This window comes from Bombina bombina, chromosome 3 (assembly GCF_027579735.1).
Source record: "Bombina bombina isolate aBomBom1 chromosome 3, aBomBom1.pri, whole genome shotgun sequence".
Lineage (NCBI taxonomy): Eukaryota > Metazoa > Chordata > Amphibia > Anura > Bombinatoridae > Bombina > Bombina bombina.
Window position 1 is genome coordinate 504,097,206 of NC_069501.1, and position 10,000 is coordinate 504,107,205.

The 10,000-nt window shown below is 37.4% G+C and overlaps 1 protein-coding gene across 1 annotated transcript in view; it reads right to left on the minus strand.

Annotated features, from left to right (window-relative positions):
• The window catches only part of DENND2D (DENN domain containing 2D), a 441,033-nt gene that overhangs the window by 47,597 nt on the left and 383,436 nt on the right, over window positions 1–10,000 (minus strand). The gene's annotated exons all lie outside the window — the stretch shown is intronic.

The window sequence follows — 10,000 nt, forward strand, 5'->3', positions numbered from 1 at the left end:
CCAGCACATTTTTGGTTCAGACCATGGACAGCACTTTTTATTGGTGCTGTCCAATCAGCAAGGACAACCCAGGTTCTTCACCTGGGTTGTTCTTGCATTCTTGCTTTTCAAATAAACATACCAAGAGAATGAAGAAAATTTGATAATAGGAGTAAATTAGAAAGTTGCTTAAAATTGCCTGCTCTATCTGAACCACGAAAGAAAAAATTTGGGTTCAGTGTCCCTTTAAAGATGCTACTCTTAAAATGACATGTTCTAATGAATTAGAGAGTGTAATTTTTCTACTATAATGGCCCTGAAACACTAATAAGATATTTATTTGTTAAAAGCACTTTAATGTTTTTCTTTGTTGCATCTTAAAATGGGATTATTTTGAAAAGACATTACATTATATTCTGTAAAATACTGCTCTTTTTGTACTGAATAACAGGGGAGTTCAGTTTATCAGCCAGTAAACCACTATCCCACAAACCAAATATGCACTCTTTTGGCCTTTGAGGACTTCCTGTGGGAGTGGCGTGAGAAGTGCACGCCAAGAGCTCTGTGAGAGAGAGACGGTTTTCCACCATACCCCGCTAAAACTGCTCCTATTGCTGGGGGTGAAAGCCCTGCCTGGGGAGGAAAAGAATACACCTAAGCTGGAAGTCTAAAACTGACTGAATTTGTGGCCGGTTGGTCCCGGCCAGGGACACGCATCACAGCGCTCTGAAAACTGGGACCCAGACAGCAGAAGACGAGCGGTTCTGAGACCGCTGCATACACGAAAATCGCCTAGGCAGTGAAGAAAGACTGTCACCACAAAACATCATCAGAGCCCGTGACCTGCACGCATCACCCGGCGTAGATGGGAGGTATCTCAGCTGTTGCCGGGAAGGTGGAGTAGCAGGAAAGGAGCCTGGAAACAGCGGCCTGGTACGCTGAACAAAGTTTAATGGCGACACGCAAGTATGGTTTTCTACTACGCTAATAACATTCTAAACCTGATTTATATGTGAAAAAGGCTGTTATATCTTGCATGACTGGGTTCACTGGAGATACGCAAGTATGGTTTTTTATACTACCAGTCTGAGTTACTAGTGGAAAAAGGTCATTATAACATACTGGTCCGTGCTTCAAAAGTGGCAACAAATATATTGTAAAACACAGTATAAGGGGCTGGAGTGACAGTAAGCCTCCTGTTCTACGGTGGAGGAATAACCATAAAGGGAGCGCTGTGATGTGATGTGGGTGAATAGGCTGTAATCTTGCTGGCCTGAGTCAAACTGCAAAACTGTGGGGAAAAGTGGAAAACACCCTTCTGATTTGTACTAGTCAGTGTGAATGAACATATTTGTCTGAGCTTTTTTTTTAAAAAAAAAAAGAACAGAAAAATTTGTGCTGGGGTGCAGAAGAGTAAAAAGGAGTAAAGCAAAAAGAGATACAAGTATTGTCTAAACTTGCCGGGAACCTGGTTCGTGGGGAAAGGAGAAGGAGTAAAGAAAAAAAAAATGGGAAAAGAATTCTCGATTAGGTGGCTATAGAACTAAATATTAGAAGACAAGTGGGGTTTGTAAAATCAAACTTTCAAACTGGAAAGAGGGGAAAAAAAAAGCTTGCTATATCAACCCCTAGGGAAATCTCAAGAACATTAATTATAGTGTTAAAAACACCAGCTAGCGGAAGCTGAAAGGCCAACGTTGTTGAAAGGCTAATGGTTATGACTTGAGAGATGTTTGTCTTGTTCTAATATTGATAGAAGCGGTGGATTAAAGACTATTTTTTGGTGATACCTTATCAACTGAGGGCTACAAATATTGAGGGACTGCTTTTTTTTTTTTTTTTTTTTTTTTTGCTGCATCTGATTTTTTCTTTTGCATCTGTGGGTTATGAACTGGCAGAGGCAGAAATGCAATGATTTATGAAATGTTTGATTTATGTATTAGGATGCAGTTCTCAGAGTGACATAGTGTGTGTCAGACTTTCTGTGTGCATTGATAGTGAAACAATTTAGGTTAAACATATCGAATGCTGATATACACCCACTGATGTTATATATTGTAAGCAACGTTACTAAGGCTCTCAGATTGTTTGGATATGAGATGGGGCATAAGCTTTAACGGTTGACTAAAATTAATAAGGTTGGAAAACAGTCTACAAATCTACATGTGCAGAGTATCAAACCAAAAAACAAAAGCAAAATAAGTAGAACTCATATTGAAGGGAGAATCACAACAATATCTATTCTGGTAGGGTGATTTCCTTAACACATAACTATATAGGTATATAGTAGTCTATTCAGATAGCTCAAGGTTTTCAGTGAGTGTATCTATATACATTTTCTTGCGCTTTCTTTTTTTTTTTTTTTTCTCACATATAAGCACTTTTATTAAGTAGTATTATACACAGTGGCACATCGCTACAATATATTATAGACACCCAATCTCGTCTGATCTCGGAAATTAAGCAATAGGCCTGGTTAAGATCGGACGACGAATTAAGACTAGGTTATAGGGAGAGTCACAGCACTATCTCTCCTGTTTACACGATTTTCACTATATAGAAGTTTATACACACAGTAGTATATATAGACCAAGCTAGGCTTCTAAGCTAGCCTGGTAGATCACTTACACAACTGTTTTTTTTTCACTTTTTCACGGTCCTTTCCTCTTTCCTTTTTTCTATTTTTTTTTTTTTTCCAACAAACAAATACATCATACCTAGTATAGCCTTATGGAAAAATTTATACCGAACCTTAAAACAAGGTCTCCTGCCATGTCCCCCAAAAGAGATAAGAGAACTAAGACGTCGTCAGATATAGGAACAGAGTCCCTTAATGAAGATCAGGGGACCTGCCAGGAAAAGCAATTAACATTAAACCAATTAGCCGATATGATATTGCCCCAATTTGAAGCCGTAAAAAGTGAAATTGCCTCCCTATCAGTAGAAATTAGATAATTCTCTAGTAGAATATTGGAAGTAGAGGAGAGAGTATCAGATATAGAGGACAGATTAAATGTGAAGGAAGCAAATTGGTCAAATTATGAGGATAAAATAAAAATAATGCAACTAAAAATAGACGATCTTGAAGATAGATCGCGCAGGAATAATATACGAATTGTAGGGCTACCATAAGGGAGGGATTATGAAGATCTGATACTTTTCGGTGCAAATACGTTACCACAAGCTTTAGGAATGGAAATAACAGGAAATATCCAGGTTGAAAGGGCACACAGAATAGGCAATATTAAAAAATTCCCAGATGGCAGTGTAAGACCGAGGATGATACTCATAAAATATCTTAATTTCCAGGACAAATTGCAGTTAATGAGATGCTATAGGAAAACACCAGCACTCATGATTGACACAAAACAAATATACATGTTCCAAGATTTCTCAGTAGAGACCTCCTCAAAAAGGAAAATTATGGCACCTTTTTGTACGGGCTTAATTAAAGCTGGAATCAGGGTGAATTTGAGATATCCGGCTAAAATTGTAGTGTTGAATCCAGAGGGAAATATGACCGTGCTAAATACAGTAGAAGAAGCCAAAAAATATTGTTCAGAGAAAGGAGTAGAGGTGTAACCATAGAAATGTTAGTACTGTTTTTTATTTGTTATTTATAAGCAAGCATAAGATGAAGTTTTTAGTTGTTAGTGATAGGGGTGGGTTTTTTGTTTTTTTTTTGTTATTGTGGTTTTCTGGCAGTCAAGACGCTGCGGCAGAAGAATGAGCATAGATAAATTTTTTAACGTAAGATTTTATACCATTAAAGGAGAAAGATGTTGAAACTAATTTCATGGAATGTGGGTGGGATCACATCCCCCATTAAGAGGAAAAATATTTTAAAAATGTTGAAACGCCATAAGGCTGATATCATGTTTTTGCAGGAATTACACCTCAAAGAGGTAGAATTATCCAAATTAAGGGCCAACTGGATTGCGGAAGTTGTGGCCACACCTTGTAATAGCAGAAAGTGTGGAGTGGCGATATTATTTAATAAGACTTTGGGATATAAGATTATAAAACAGGTGAGAGACCCACAAGGGAGATTCTTGATTGTACAGGTGGAAATTAATAAGGAAATCTGGACGCTGTGTAATATTTATGGCCCGAATGAAATTAATATAGAATTCTGGGGAAAAATTAAACACAAATTGGCATCATATCTAGGGCAAAATATAATCATGGCCGGAGATTTCAACGCTACTATGTGTCCAACAATTGATAGGTTCAGGTCTAGAGCCATAAATAAGCACAATAAAGAGGCAAAACTTTTTAGAGAATTTGCAAAGACATTAAAATTAAAAGACATATGGCGTTTTCAGCATCCTGATAAACGTGAATTCTCGTGTGAATCTAAATCCCATAGAAACTTCTCGCGGATAGACATGTTCCTGATAGAAGAGAGTTTAATGGCCCTAGAATTGGAGACGCATATAGCAGAGATAACAATATCTGATCATGCGATAATTAGTCTCAAGATAGAAGCTGGGATTAAAAAAGACCCAAAAACAAATTCATTTAGTTTTCCTAAACATATGATATACGATGGCAAATTTTATAACTTTTTGGTGAATAGTTGGAAAGAATATTACAGGCAGAATAGTTCTTACAAGGGTCACCCAGAAATACTCTGGGAAGCGGGCAAAGCAGTTATAAGGGGTCAAATAAAATGTTATATGATACAAAGGAAACGTAAACATAAGGGGAGAGAGATCCATCTGGAAAATCAGCTCAAAAACGCTTATACCAGATTTATGAGTACTCCTAATCCTTTTAATTGGAACAGATATAGGGCAGCGAAAGCAGAAAGAGAACGCTTTCTACGGGAAAGTTGGGCGAGGGAGGACATGAGAATTAGAGCGTATTGTGCAGGATATCAGGGGATTTCGGCTAAACATTTAGCAAAAATAATCAAATTTAGGAAAAAGAATAACATGATTTGCTTAATCAGAGAAGGTAATAAAACATATACTAAGTCTGCAGAGATACGTGATGCTTTCTATAGATATTATCAGAACCTATATGCCGGAGAAAAGATCAATGAGATTAGGAAGAGAGAATTCTGGCAAACAATTAAGGTACCAAGAATAACTCAAAGCGAACAAGAGCAGATCAATTTGCCGATCACAGAGGAGGAAGTTAAAAAAATGATAGACCGTAGTAAAACTAATAAAGCTGCAGGACCAGATGGCCTGCCAGCGGAATTCTATAAGATTATTAAAGAGGAGATCACGGGCACATTGGTTGAGCTATATAACAGCTATTATGTTCAGGGGAAATCCAATTCATCTTATTTTACAGACTCTGTTATATCTTTAATACACAAGAAAGGTAAAGATCCGGAAGAAATGGGTTCATATAGACCGATCTCGCTTTTAAATCAAGACTATAAAATATTCACGGCAATAATAGCAGACAGAATGAAGAAAGTAATCGGGAATTTGGTCCATGAGGACCAAACTGGATTTATGCCGGGCAGGAATCCGGCACGTAATATGCGGAGGGTCCTTGTGGCATTAGATCATTATTATAACAAAATACAGGACTCGAGTAGTAAAAGTTTACCTGATCTGGCGCTGCTCACATTAGATGCTGAAAAAGCGTTTGATGCCATCGTATGGGAGAACCTATTTACAACTCTTAGGGAATTCGGTTTTGTGGGGAATATAATGGCTATGATTAAAAGGATCTATAGCTGTACAAGATCCCAATTATTGGTAAATGGTGAATTATCCCAACATATAACATTACAAAGAGGGACTAGGCAAGGTTGCCCGTTATCTCCGCTCCTGTTTGACATTGCCCTGGAACCGCTTGCGATTATACTGAGACAGGAAGTCGAGGGGATGAGAATCGGAGGTCAAAAATTTCTGGTTTCACTCTATGCAGATTATCTTATGTTATTCCTACAGGATACTAGGGCTAGTATCCCCAAAAGCTTAGAGATGATCAATAATTATAGTCTTTTTACGGGATACAAAATTAATGCACAGAAGTCTGAGCTACTGTGGGTTAACAAAATATCTGGGAATAAAAATAGGGAGTAACCCTAAAGACTGGTACCATCTTAATTATGCAGAGTTCTTTGAGAATATGGAAGGGATGCTAGGAAAGTGGAATATTCACTATCTATCGATATCGGCTAAGATTATGCTGATCAAAACAATCGTTTTCCCAAAACTATTGTTTTTAATGCAAAATTTACCACTGTTCATTACCAGACAAGATGTCAGAAGGTATAATAGAGCCTGTACTCTTTTTATATGGGGTAAAAAAAGGCCGCGAATAGCATTAGACAAACTCACACAGAATAAAAAATTTGGTGGCTTTGCATTACCGAATATTGTTAAATATAACATCGTTTCAATAGTCAAGTTCGGTATAGACTGGCTCACGGAGGCTAATTATGTGACGTATTTCGAGTTAGAATCAGAAATAGTTAAGCCTTTTGACCTTAAAGCAATTTTACACTATCTGTATGGGAAATTACCGAGCAATGTCTGTTCCCTATTAACTTTTCTAAATGTGGTATGGGCATGGCAGGTGTATTGTGGCCTTTTAGGCCAAGAATTTTGAAAGGGATAATTTATTTTGCACAATTATTAGAGCCAGATGGGCAAGTGGTACAGGTATATGAGAGATTGGCTAATCAATACCACTTGTCGGCAAAACTCTTTTTTTTTTTTGCATATTTGCAGGTTAGAAGTTACTTAACAAAGAGGTGTTGAAATCGCAGAGGATGGTATGGGACCCGGGAATTGACTCAGGAGTGAAATTATATAGTGCGGGTAAAAGGGCCATATCTTATTGGTATGGATTATTACAAACTATTTCTGGGAAAGAACATTTGAACAAAATAGAAGAGGCACTTAGGAAAAACCACATTGTTTCCCAGGTAGAGGAAATAGAAAAGAGTTTTAAGTTAGCAGAGGGGGCGACAGTACTAGTGAGTTGGAAGGAATCTCAAATTAAATTAATAAACAATTTCTATTTAACACCGATGAGGATCAGGAAATGGTCACAGGTGGGGGACAAAGGAAACTGTTTCAAATGTAACAGAGAAATGGCAGATTTGAGCCACTGTCTATGGGGATGCCCAAAAATCAGACAATTTTGGAGCAAAATTCAGTATTGGATCAATAGATATATGCAAGAAAAATGCTCTATACAGTGGAGTAATATTCTCCTCTTGAAAGATGACGGTGGCTCAAAAGCAGATAGACAATTAATAAATATGGCTATTTTAGCGGCCAGATTCCTGATCTACCTGAAATGGAGATCCCCTGAAGCGCCCAGTCTACCGGAGTTTATAAACAATATAAAAATGCAAATGTGCATAGAAAGACAACATTTAGTGTGGGCCTCAGAAAGAGTGTGCAGAATGTTTGTCAATAAATGGAAAAGAGTAATTTTAGCTTGGCCCAGGGTAGAACAGATCCAATTTATGGCTCCCTTAAAAAACATGCCTTTCTTGTTAACGATGGTAGCAGAGGACGCGGCTCCCCCTCACTGGATATGAGTAATCCGTAGACTTTGTGCCGGAGCGGCTTGGCTGCCAGAGATTAAGTTTTTAGTTGCTGGGTTTTTTTTTTTTTTTTTGTAGGGTTTAGCTTCTAATAAATATAATTGTGGAGGAATGGAATATCATTGGTAAGAAGATATGGAAATGAAGGAAAAGTTGTATTATGATTAAAGGTAAAACATGCAGATGATTAGGTAGAAGGATATTTATTCTACTGTTTAGTTTGTTACTATTATCATGTATGTAAGATAAGGGGAATTGCGTCCCCAGTATAGATTATAACCAAAGGAGAAGCTGTGTCTTTTATGGGAGGGTTGTTTGAAATTTCTTGGATTTAGAACAGGATGAGCATGTATTATATGAAAATAATAACAAAGGGGAAAAAAAAATTAAAAATTAAAAACTAGGAAACGCAGGTGCAATAGGAGATAACCAGCAACTAATTATGATATAATCCTCATTGTATGGATTAGTCCACGCTATCATAATGTTCTGACCTCTAAACGGGCAGTTTGTATATGTGTTATATTTTAGGGAAGGAAAAAGGAAGAGAATTTTTTTTTTTTTCCCCTGTTCGGCTAAGTATTTTTTTGTTATCAAATGTATCATTACGGATACTGTATTGTAAATCAATCTATATGCGGTATTTAATCCATGGTATGAAACGCAATGTTGTTGTGACTTGACATGTCTATATTCGCACTTGATTAACTGTACCTGTGTTTCTTCAATAAAAAGAATTAAAAAAAAAAAAATATATGCACTCTTTTAATCTGACAATATATACTATACCATGCATGATAGAAATTTCCCAGCCTTTAAAGTGGGATAGTAAACTCTTACATTTTTATGCCATCTATTTAATAAGAATTTGTAAAACTCTTGCGTATATAATTGAAGTGCACAACTTTACTTATGCCATAATTCTTGAAATGTTCCACCTTCAAGAATCATTGCCACCTTAAAGGGACACTGAACCCAAATTTTTTCTTTCGTGATTCAGATAGAGCATGCAATTTTGGATAAATTGGTGGATAAATTCACCTACCAATAAACAAGTGCTGTCCAGGGTCTGAACCAAAAATTGGATGGCTCCTTAGCTTAGATGCCTTCTTTTTCCAAATAAAGATAGCAGAGAACGAAGGAAAATTGATAATTGGAGTAAATTAGAAAGTTGCATGCTCTATCTGAATACCGAAAAAAAAAAAAATTGGGTTCAGTGTCCCTTTAATAATCGCTTCTTAGCCCTCAAAAATACGTTGCTATGCCGTTAAACTTTGGAGCTGTGGCTTGTTAGGAAAGTGTAATGGCGCTAACCTAGAGCATTCTATTTACACAGGAATATTTGGAATGCAGATGAATAATTAGGGAGGGAGTAATGCGAGTCAACAGTTATCACATCTTGAAGGTAAATGGATATTTGAAATAAAAAAACTCTTGCACCGATGGGTATAAATAAAGAGCTAGATATGAGGGTTTTTTTTGTTTGTTTTTTATACATAAGTTAATGAGATATGAAACCAAAACTATTTTCCTTTGCGATTCAGACAGAGCATACAAGTTTAAAAATGTTTCCAATTTACTAAACTAATATAATGGTAAAAAACATAATTTATGCTTACCTGATAAATTCCTTTCTTCTGTAGTGTGATCAGTCCACGGGTCATCATTACTTCTGGGATATTACTCCTCCCCAACAGGAAGTGCAAGAGGATTCACCCAGCAGAGTTGCATATAGCCCCTCCCCTCTACGTCACCACCAGTCATTCGACCAAGGACCAACGAGAAAGGAGGAACCAAGGGTGTAGTGGTGACTGGAGTATAATTTAAAAATAATTACCTGCCTTAAAAAACAGGGCGGGCCGTGGACTGATCACACTACAGAAGAAAGGAATTTATCAGGTAAGCATAAATTATGTTTTCTTCTGTTAAGTGTGATCAGTCCACGGGTCATCATTACTTCTGGGATACCAATACCAAAGCAAAAGTACACGGATGACGGGAGGGATAGGCAGGCTCTTTTATACAGAAGGAACCACTGCCTGAAGAACCTTTCTCCCAAAAATAGCCTCCGAGGAAGCAAATGTGTCAAATTTGTAAAATTTGGAAAAAGTATGAAGCGAAGACCAAGTTGCAGCCTTGCAAATCTGTTCAACAGAGGCCTCATTCTTTAAGGCCCAAGTGGAAGCCACAGCTCTAGTGGAATGAGCTGTAATTCTTTCAGGAGGCTGCTGTCCAGCAGTCTCATAGGCTAAACGTATTATGCTACGAAGCCAAAAAGAGAGAGAGGTAGCAGAAGCTTTTTGACCTCTCCTCTGACCAGAGTAAACGACAAACAGGGAAGACGTCTGTCGAAATTCTTTAGTTGCCTGTAAGTAAAATTTTAGGGCACGAACTACATCCAGATTGTGCAGAAGACGTTCCTTCTTTGAAGAAGGATTTGGACACAAGGATGGAACAACAATCTCTTGATTGATATTCCTGTTAGTGACTACC